The sequence below is a fragment of the Phascolarctos cinereus genome, unplaced genomic scaffold (genome assembly GCF_003287225.1).
Source record: "Phascolarctos cinereus isolate Bilbo 61053 unplaced genomic scaffold, phaCin_HiC Scaffold_4;HRSCAF=312, whole genome shotgun sequence".
Taxonomy (NCBI): Eukaryota; Metazoa; Chordata; class Mammalia; order Diprotodontia; family Phascolarctidae; genus Phascolarctos; species Phascolarctos cinereus.
The window spans coordinates 371,788,521-371,799,320 of record NW_027555847.1 but is presented as its reverse complement, the minus strand read 5'-3'; positions in this window follow the sequence as shown (position 1 = coordinate 371,799,320).

Sequence of the window (10,800 nt, the reverse complement as noted above, 5' to 3'; positions counted from 1 at the left end):
CCCAAAAAAAAAGAAACAAAGTAGGCTAGGTTGGCTGAAGTGAACAGTGCATGAGGCCAAGAAAGGAAGTCTAGTGGCAGCTAGGTGGTATTCTGGAGTCAGGAGGACCTGAGTTCAAATGAGGCCTCAGACATAACACTCACTAGCTGGGTGACTGGGCAAACACTTAACCCCAGTTGCCTTACCAAAAAAAAAAAAAAAAAAAGAAAGAAAGAAAGAAAGGCCGATATCAGATTGCAGAGGACTGTATTTTATCCTAGAGGTAATAGGGATCCATCGAAGACTCGCATAGGGGAGTGACGGATTGCTTTGGGAAGATTATTTTGGCAGCTGTGTAAATAATAGATGATGAGAAAGGAGAGGGCAAAAGCAGACTAATTAAGAGATTGCTGGAATACTCCAGTTAAGCCATGAGAACCCAAATTGGGTTGGTAGCTCAGTGAGTAGAAAGAAAGGGCTGAATGGGAGAGGTGTTTTTAACTTTCTCTGTAAAGTGAAATGTCCGTGTCTCTCTCTCCCCCCCCACCCTAACACACACACCTTAAACACTTAACCTTCTTCAGGTTTTAGGATTCCATACTTTCCTGCCAGCCTAAATAAAGAGATGCACCTTTATTAGGTATATTATAGCCTCAGCAAAGTGCCCAAGAAGTGCCCACTGCAACCCTCTTAATATGCCTCAAATCTTTATTTGTCAAAATGTCTGCATCATTAGTGACTTTGCTAACATTGCTTTACCAAGATGCTTAAGTCCTGGGCCCATTACCTCTTATTCCCAATGCAAATAACTTTAGTCTATCTTTCAGCTACCGCGTGCAATGTGATGGTATTTTCTTTGAATTCCCTTTAAATCATTCTAGGATTTGTCATCCAGCTTTGCTCAAATAGCTTCAGATAGGCCCATGATGAGCACATATGGGTAGGGAGAGAGGGGAAGGGAAGGAGAGGGGAGCAAGCATTTATTAAGCGCCTCCTCTATGCCAGGCATCATGCTAAGCACTTTACAAATATCTCTTCTGAGGGAATTTTTTTTTCTTGTCCTAGGCATAAGATCACAGGGGTAAGAACTAGTTCCTTTCTAGATCTATCATTCCCTCAGGTAGTTCTTTTACAGGAATAATAAAGGAAAAATGTTGCTAATTCTTAGAATTTAGCACTTTGCTAGCTGAAACAAGATAAATGGGAATCATGCTTGAAGTGGGATAGAAGGACTTTCTTATTTCTTTAGGAAAGCCTGACTTTGCCACTACATTTTTCACAATTCCCTAGCCTTACTTTGTGCTTGTAGATAAATTCTCCTACTTCCTCTTTTCTCATACTTAAAGCATTGAACAAGAAGGACATTCTTCCTCTTAGGGGGAACTTGATCTTGAAGGAAAGGTAGGCTATCAATAAATGGTAGGATAGGAGAAGACAGCTAAATGGGAGACAACAATCAGAGTGAAGGTGTGGAAGGTGGCTGGGACACACCAGGTTGTTGAGGCTAAGGAGGTGGAAGTGGTGGCCCACTTGCTTTACTGAAATATTCAGAGAACTAGGAGTTCAACCATGATCTGAGGCCCTCAAGTCACATTACTTTGAACTGTCAAAACATGTGCTTTCTAACTACAAATTTTAATTTTGGTTATTATTTCCTGGTGAGGACTACAGCAAATGACAGTGGATTCCTTGACTTCTATCCATAATTCATTTGAAACAAGTGGCATTTAGCTAAACTAATTCCTTCCTGGATGACAAATTATGTTTCTGTATAAGGACAAAAATGGTTTGTTAACATTCACAGGATTTTCCATTTACTAGCTGTGTGACCCTGGGCAAGTCACTTAACCCCAATTGCCTCACCAAAAAGCAAAACCAAACAAAAACAAACAAAAAAGAATCATAGGATTCAGGATGGGGAAGGAAGGAGGGAGGGAAAGAGTCTGGAAAATAAATTTATAAATAAACATAAGTAAAAGGCAGTTTGGGGGGGGAAAGAATGTCAGGATTTTTAGAGTAGAAAAGGACCTTTGAGATCTTCTAGCTTAATATCTTCATTTTACAGGTTAAGAAATAGGCAAAAAAAACCCCCAAACAAACAAACCCACAAACCCTACATATCAAGATTTTTCTTTAAAAGGACAAAATAATACATTTTCTCCCTGCTTCTATAAAAGGCTATGACAGCCTAATATTGTTGAGACATTTCAGTTGTGTCCAACTCTTTGTGACCCTATTTGGGGTTTTCTTGGCAAAGATAATGGAGTGGTTTACCATCTTCTCCAGCACATTTTGCAGATGAGGAAACTGAGGCAGACAGGGGTAAGGGACTTGCCCAGGTTCACACAGCTAGTATGTGTCTGAGGTCAGATTTGAACTCAGGAAGATAAGTCTTCCTGATTCCAAGCACAGTCCTTTATCCACTGTGATACCTAGCTACCCAACTGATAATGAGGTATCCTCTTTATTTAAGGAATTATGATGGGGGTGGGTGTGTGGAGAGGCATATAATAAGAAAGGAAATCAGGGGTCTCAGATATATCTCCAAGCTTATCCAACGTTAAAAATACCTTCCTCTGAATAAAGCTGGCTGAGATACCCTGCTGCTCAGATATCAGCATTCTAATTATATACTCGGCAGACGTGGCAGGTACGGAGATTGAATTTGCTTACATACAAGTAAAAGGGGAAATGGCAGGGGATTAAATGCCCCAGCTATACAAATCTTCCTTCTCTTCCCCACCTACTAGGAACTTCAGCCTTGCCAGGCCCAGGTAGAGCCAGATAACGTTTAGTTTAGCATTACCAGAATGGAGATTGTCAGTATCTCATTTGTGTTATCCATTCTGTGTTGAATACAAACCCTCCCCAAACTGGACCAAGATGGATCCCTGCCTCCCTCACCCGAGGTCACTCTTTTTGGTTTACCAGTATCAGCGACAGCTGTACAAGCCTGACAGACACCAGCAGATCATTGCTTGGGTTCAGATTACAAGGTGCTGGAAATGACTTACATGGGTAGAGATGTTTGCCAAAGGATACACAGGATCCAGTGGAAATCAGTAGCCCATCCCTATCCGTCCTGCAGTGGGCAGCCCCATTCAGCACAGCTGGCTAGCAGGTTTTGCTTAAAGCTCCATTAGCTAGAGATGTTGCATGCAGTATGTTGCCCTGATGCTGAACCAGCCCCCAGCCCTCAGCCCCCATCAAAAGAGATATTCTGCTCCTCCCTTCCCCCAAGGAGAGCTAAAGAGAAAAATACAGGCATTGTCCTCATCATAGTATCTCCTGGGATGGTCTTGTGCAAGACAAGAGGGTTCCTAAGAGGGAAGAAGAGAAAGTTAGAGGAGGGACAAGAAATTGGGAACTGCAAGAGGGGATGAGTGACAGCATGGTAAAACAGAAAGAACACTGGCTTTGTAGACTACAGGAAGGGTCTGCTGGAGCCACGGAACAATTGAGCCTGCAGACCACACTGAAGATTCTGGATTTAAGCATTCCAAGCCAATCCAAGGACAACTAATCTCCAATCCATAACAGCATTTTTTATATTATCTCCTATCTTACCCCAAACAATCCTGCCCTGGGTGTCCTTCCTTCAGTCTCACATATCAAGGCAAATATGCCAGCTAATAGGATATTGTCCCAATGTTTGCAGATTCCCTCCCCTACATCCTTAGAAATTGGTGCCTGTTTTCTCCACATTTCTGGAGGTAACCAGGAACCTTCTTAACTCTCATGGAACTGCGGGGGGACATCCAAGAGAACCAAGACATCAGACTACCCCTACTCACTTTTCCACCAACATTCCTGGTGATGGGGAGAAGGGGAAGGGGAAGGGGAAGGGGAAGGGGAAGGAAATAAGCATTTATATGGCCCTCACTATGTGACGGACACTGTGCTAAGCACTTTACAAATATTATCTCGTTTGATGGAGAAAGATTATTGCCCCACTCATGTGGGCGGGATGTTGATTCTAGAACTCTTCTAGTTTTAAGAAAATAGTGGAAATGTAATGTTGCAAAATGTTTTTGTTTTTGTTTTTTAAATTTGCAAAACCATAGACATAAAGTGCCACTGTGCTAGCAGGGGAGCTTCTGGATTGGCCTGTGGTCTTTTAACTTGGCATAAATATTTCATTAAATGAGTCCCTTCCCCCAAATTATCTCAAAAGCCATTCAGCATGAGACTCTATTTACTATGGTCAAGAATTGCTGGGTTTTTCCTTTTCCCTCTCATATAGTATTTACCTGCTCTAGTACATTTTCACTGGCTGGCACTCCATATAGTAGGTGTCTTAGGTACAAAAACATAGTTTCTGTTCTAAAAGTACTTGAATTTACTTGGGGAGACAACATGTGATCACAAAATCATCGATATAGAGTTAGAAGGGACCTCAAAGGCCTGGTCACTGTCATTTTACAGACAAAACTGAGAGTTGGAGAGATTTAAGTCATTTGCCCAAGGTCACAGATATAAATAAGCATCCAAGGCAGGATCTGAACTCAGGTATTCTGACTACAAAGCCAGGGATGTCTTTCCACTGAACCATCTTGCAGTTCTCAATCTCTCAATGTGATCCTATGAGTAAAAAAAAAAAAGATATTCCTTCACATTTCTTTAGGATGTTCATGTTTACAATGCACTCTGCAAAGTAGCACCTAAGCGCCAAATGTAAACCTAAGAGAACCTGAGAATGTTAATAAGTAAATCACAGATCAATAATAAACATTTATTAAACTCCTGTCATGTGACAGGCACTCTGCTAAATGCTGGGGATACAAAAAGAGGCAAAAGATAGTCCCTGCCAATAAGGAGCTTACAGTCTAATAGGGGAGAGAACATGCAAACAAATCTATGCAAAGCAAACTGTATACAGGATAAATAGGAAAAAATTGACCAAGGGAAGGCAATGGAATTAAGAGGGGTTGAGGAAGGCTAACTTAGGTCATCAGGTCCTAGAGAATGGGATTCTTTGCTCTCTGGTGCTTTTTACCTCATCTCATATGTTGTAAATATTCTGTCAATGGCAAGTAATATATTTTACTTACTTGACTTCACCATATTAATTCGTTAACAGATGTAAGCATTGTCCTGCTCTTTAATTTCCCCATCTGCTCTAAATTTATTCACAGATGGTTATGGGGGTGGGGGACTAGAGATTTCTGACTGGCTCATATCTGGATTTTTTTTAAAGAACTGTAATCCTCTGGAACGAAGAGAAGTTGGTTGCTGGAGGCCATTTTTAGGTGCGTTTTGAAGCAATGCATAACATGTATTATTGTTGCCATGTCCACCTACCTTAAAATGTTGATACAATCACGTATAGCAAAAAACCGCAAATTTGGTTCTTTGTTCTTGGGCATGGCATTATTAACTTCTGTTAGCCAATATGTTAAACCACCTATTTGAGATATAAAATTTATAGGTTCAAATCTGGAAGGATGACAGGGATCATCGGATCATAGCTGGAGGAGACTTCAGGGGTCACCACTTTTAGTTATTACCATTTTGTTACATGGTTTAGAAATCACTGAGTAACTCAGATGATGATGATGATAGCTAGTAATTCTGTTAAGCTTTAAGGCTTGTAAAATGTTTTACAAAATCTCATTTGGGGGCATCTAGGTGGCACAGTGGATAGACACTGGCCCGGAAGTCAGGAGGACCCAAGTTCAAATTTGGCCTCAGCTACTTACTAGCTGATTCACCTACTGGGCAAGTCACTTAACCTCAGGTGACTTGGGTGGATTCAAACCTAGGTCCCTCCAGACTCCGGATCCAGAACTCTCTTCATTGTATCACCTCGCTGCCTCTATGGTTATATAACATTTATGAAGCACTTTACAAAAATTATCTTTTTTTTCTCTTTGTTTTTGCTTTTTGGTGAGGCAATCATGATTAATGAATGCCCAGGGTCACACAGCCAGTAAGTCAAAAATTATCTTAATGGACTCACAACACTATACAGTAGGTGCTGTTATTACAGATGAGATAACTGGGAATCAGAGAAGTTATGAACTTGCTCATGGTCACACAGCTAGCAAGTATCTGAGATGGAATTCAAATCCAGTCTCTTGTGACTCCCAAGTTTAGTGTTCTATTGACTAATACACTTCCTGTCAATGCCTTGGTAATGAAAGTTATCAGATCATGGGAGCACAAGAAGTAAATACTAAGAGGTATAAAGTCTATGAAGAAGAAACAAAGGAGTATGGTTCCACTCAAAGTCCCGGAACAAACCTTCCAGGATGTGAACATCTCTAATTAGTGTTGTGACTACTCAGGCTCTAGTTTACTTATTGCTGTACATAGATTATGAAGTTGATTGCTGAGACCCCCCCCAAAAAAAAAAACTGTCTGAATTACATAAACTGGCTCTCTGACAAACCACTTCAGTATCTTTGCCAAGAAAACCCCCCAAAATGTCACAAAGTCAGATATAACTGAACCACAAGCTATTATGGAGGTAAGTAAGATTTTCTTTTTTTCATAAGGCTTTCAATGGATAATTGTGAATTGTGAATTTTAGAGAGGAAAGGATGGAAAGGTACCATCTGAGGGTAGCGAGAGAGGTATATTGGAAAGGGACTTTGGGACTGGCCTTGCTCATTAGTACCTGAATGACAGTAAGTCATCTGTAAAATGAAAGAGATGATCTAGGCCAGCGGTTCTCAAACTTTTTTCGGTCTCAGGATCCCTTTACACTCTTAAAAATAATTGAGGACCCCCCCAATAGGTTTCATTCATGTGGGTTATAGCTATCAATATTTATCATATTAGAAATGAAAATTGTCTCATTATTATTATGAAGATAGTTGACCTCTTGACCTCGTGGACACCATGAAAGAGTCTCTAGGAGTCCTCAGACCACTCTTTGAAAATCACTGATCCAGGTGATCTCTAAGGTCCCTTTCAGCTCTAAATTATTATATATTGTATATAATATACTGGGTATATTATATACAATATATATTAGCTCTTAATCCACACCTACTATTAGTAATCTAGTACAACCTCCTTTTACAGATGAAAAAAAAAAGAGGCACAAAAAAGTGGTTCACTGGTTAGAGCACTGGGCCTGGAGTTAAGAAGACCTGAGTTCAAATACAGTTCCAGACACTAGCTGGGTGACCCTGGGAAAGTCACTTAACCTCTGTCAACTGTAAAATTGGGATAATAATAGCACCTACCTCTTAGGGTTGTTGTGAGGACAAAATGAGATATTTGTAAAGTGGCACATAGTAGGTGTTTAATAAATGCTTATTTCCTTCTTTAATATATGCTTATTAACTGATGCTATAATCTTTCATTATTTTCATGCTTATCTACAAGGTAGACAGAATCATAATCATAGAATATAACTGATGGAAAGAACCAGGAATCACATATATGTCTCTATAGATGTCATAATCAAAGAATATCATTGATGGAAGGAACTTTAGGAACTATGAAGAAAGAAGGGGGAAGGTAGGGAAAGAGTCCAACTTCCTTCTTTAACAGACAAGGCAACTGAAGCCCAGAGAGAGAAAATCACTTGTCAGTGGCAACAAAATAAAGGCGTGGCAAAGTTGGGATTCAAACTTGGATTCTTTCGATTCAAATAATCCATTTACAAAAGCAATAAATAAAAACTTACACAAATCTGCATCAAACCTTCCCTCGTTGTCTTCATTATATAGGAATCAGGTAATCTTACTATCATATTCTTTGCAGATTCTCAAATTCTCTTTTCTTTTATCCTGTTTGTCTTTCAGAATTGGATTACTCTCTCTCTCCCCCCCCCAACTCCTAAATTTACCCTGCCCCTACTCCTTTCCCAGTCTTTCTTTATAGACCATGACCATGGCAGTAGTAAGCACTAATGACCTGTACAAACTGGTCCATGGGGCAAGTTCAAGCTCAGTGTTTTACCAAAGCCATGTCGAGTACAGGCTTAAAGGAAAACAAGGTCCTGTCTTATGTTTCTAGAGAACAGAGCCAAAAGGCCACAGTATTCATAAGATTATGGATCTAGAACTGGAAAAAATGATCTTAGAGACCATCTAGTCAAACCTCCTTGTTTTACAAATGAAGAATGTGAGGTGCAGAGAGATTATGTGACTCCCCCCAAAGTTCCACAGCCGGGATTCAGACTTAGGTTATCTGACTCCACGTCCGGTCCCCTTTCCACTGCACTATGCTGCCTTTTATTTTTTTATTTTCAAAACTTTTTTCCCCCAATTACATGTAAAAACAATTTTTGACCTTCATTTTTTATAATTTTGAGTTCCAAATTCTCTCCTATCTCTACCCCCTCATTGAGAAGGCAAGCAATTTGATAAAGGTTACATATGTGCCATTACGCAAAACATATTTCCATATTATTCATGTTGTGAAAGAAAATACTAACAAAAACCAAACAAGAAAAATAAAGTTTAAAAAAACCCCAGTATGCTTTGATCTGCATTCAGACTTCATCAGTTTATTCTCTGGAGGCAGACAGCATTTTTCATGATAGGTCCATCAGAATTGTCTTGGTATGATGCCTTTAAAAGGCTGACTTGTGCTATGAGGAACAAGTGTCCTTATTGGACTTGGTCCCTAGTTCTCTTAGAGGGCTAAGAGTTACTGAGCTATGTTGAGTAGCATTAAGAGATAAATTGGAAACATTTTAAGTGGAAAAAGAAACTAACTAGATGATCTTTTTTTAAGGTGTCCTCTGGTCTAACACCTTCATGTTACATGTGAGGAAACCGAAACCCAAAGGGTTAGCTAGCTTTTCAAGGTCACACAGGTGGTAAATGACAGTCTGGATTTGAACCGAGGGCCCAAGATGCCTACCTCATTACTCACTTCCTAGCACCACACTGATGTCCATAGAAAGAACATATGAATTACTATCATGCTGTTTATGATGAAGTGCTCCAATGTGTGGGACAGATTTTTTAAGCATTGTAGAAGTACAGCAAAGGGGGAGATCACTGAGTACTGGAGTAATTAGAGTTCCATAGAAACCTTGGAGAAGAGGTGTGTTACCTAGGATAATGCTACATTTGGAGGATGTACTGGTTGGCTTGGGTTCAAATCCTACTTCTAATACTTACTACTTATGACCATGGATAACTCACTTAGCCTTTCTGAATCTGTTTCCTCATCTCTAAAATGGAATTAATAGTAAGAAATACCTGCCTAGGGGAAGCTAAGTGGCACAATAGATAGATATGAGACCTGGAGTTAGGAAGACCCGAGTTCAAATCCAGCCTCAGACACTTATGTGTGACCTTAGGCAAGTCACTTAACCCTGTACACTTCAGTTTCCTCATCCGTAAAATGAGCTGGAGAAGGAAATGGCAAACCACTCCAGTATCTCTGCAAGAAAGCCCCAAATGAGGTCACAAAGAGTTGGACACGACTGAAATGACTGAACAGCAACAAATACCTGCCCGTCGTTGTGATGATCAAAAGAGATAAGATAGATCAGGGATTCTTAACTTTTCTGAGTGTATCATGGAAACCAGCAGCAGCTTGGAGTTTTCAATGCATAAAGTAAAACACTGTAGGATTATGAAGGAAATCAATTATATTGAAGTAGTTATCAAAATGCAAGAAAAAAAAAGTTCACAGACCCTCAGGTTAAGAACCCATGATTGTAAATAAAGTACTTCCCAAATTTTACAGCATTATATAAATGTGAGCTATTACTATGAGAAAGGTAATAATAATAACTCACTTTATGTTAAGGTTTGCAAAGTACATTCCTCACAATGACCCTCTGAGGGAGCAGGCTTTCAGCTCGACTTTGTGGGATGGTTAAGATTGGGAAACATGAAAGAAGAAGAGTTGGGAATTCCAGTATTAAGAGGATAAACCCGATGATAGTCTCCTACCTGAGGACCTACCTGACAGTCCTAAAAGAGTTAGTTAGGGTCTTCTCCTTCCACTGAAAACTTCAGTGCCAGTTTTTTCAAGGTGGCATTGAAGATTACTAAGTTTTGTAGGCTGAACTGACATTCAATGTCAAGACTTTAATAAAACATTTAAATTTTTTTAAAAAGAAAAGGAAAGGTCACATGATAAGCTCCCCTTCACCCCACCATCACCTGGGCACCACTGCTACCTGACTCCAACAGCAGGCTCTTTTCCAGACTGAGCATGGCCTTAATGGTCTGAAAGCAGGATTGGGAGTCAAGACCCACATTTTTAACTAAGGTCCCCTGTGGCAACTTTTGAATGGAGGGTTTTCATATGAACTTTTGAACTCCTTGGGCTCCACTGAGGTAAAAAGAAATTGCTAGTCATAACTGTGCCCATGATGTCTGCCACAATACACACCTGGAGATGAAAAATCTGGGACTTGTATCCAGCCAGGACATCTTCCTTGAGCAAGATTTGTATGATTTTCAAGCCAGATCCTAGTTAGCAAGAGAACCAGGCTCCAGAGAAGCCACAGCAACTAGCAGGCTCAGGAAGCAGTGACACAGTGGGTGGTTATGTGACATTCCTTTCCTTTGCATTTTAAAATGCATGTATTTGGGTGCCAAGTTAACTGGAGGAGGAAGAAGCTCAGTTTTACCAGGGAAATGGGGAAAGAGGGTCTTGAAGGCCTTAAGCACTGAGTGATTTTCTTCTACTGGGCTCTTCTCTTAGCCTGTGGATTCTCTTCTTTGTTGTTAGAAGAGATGACTATGCTGTGGTAGAATCAGGGTTCTGACTAATTTCACAAGGGCTCAGGAAGTCTGACAGGAATGAAGGAAGTGCTAGGACAGCAGGCTCTCTACCCCTGCCACAGTGAAAAGGCAGCAGCTGGATAAAGCTTGTCAGAAATGTCAGGCAAAGGAA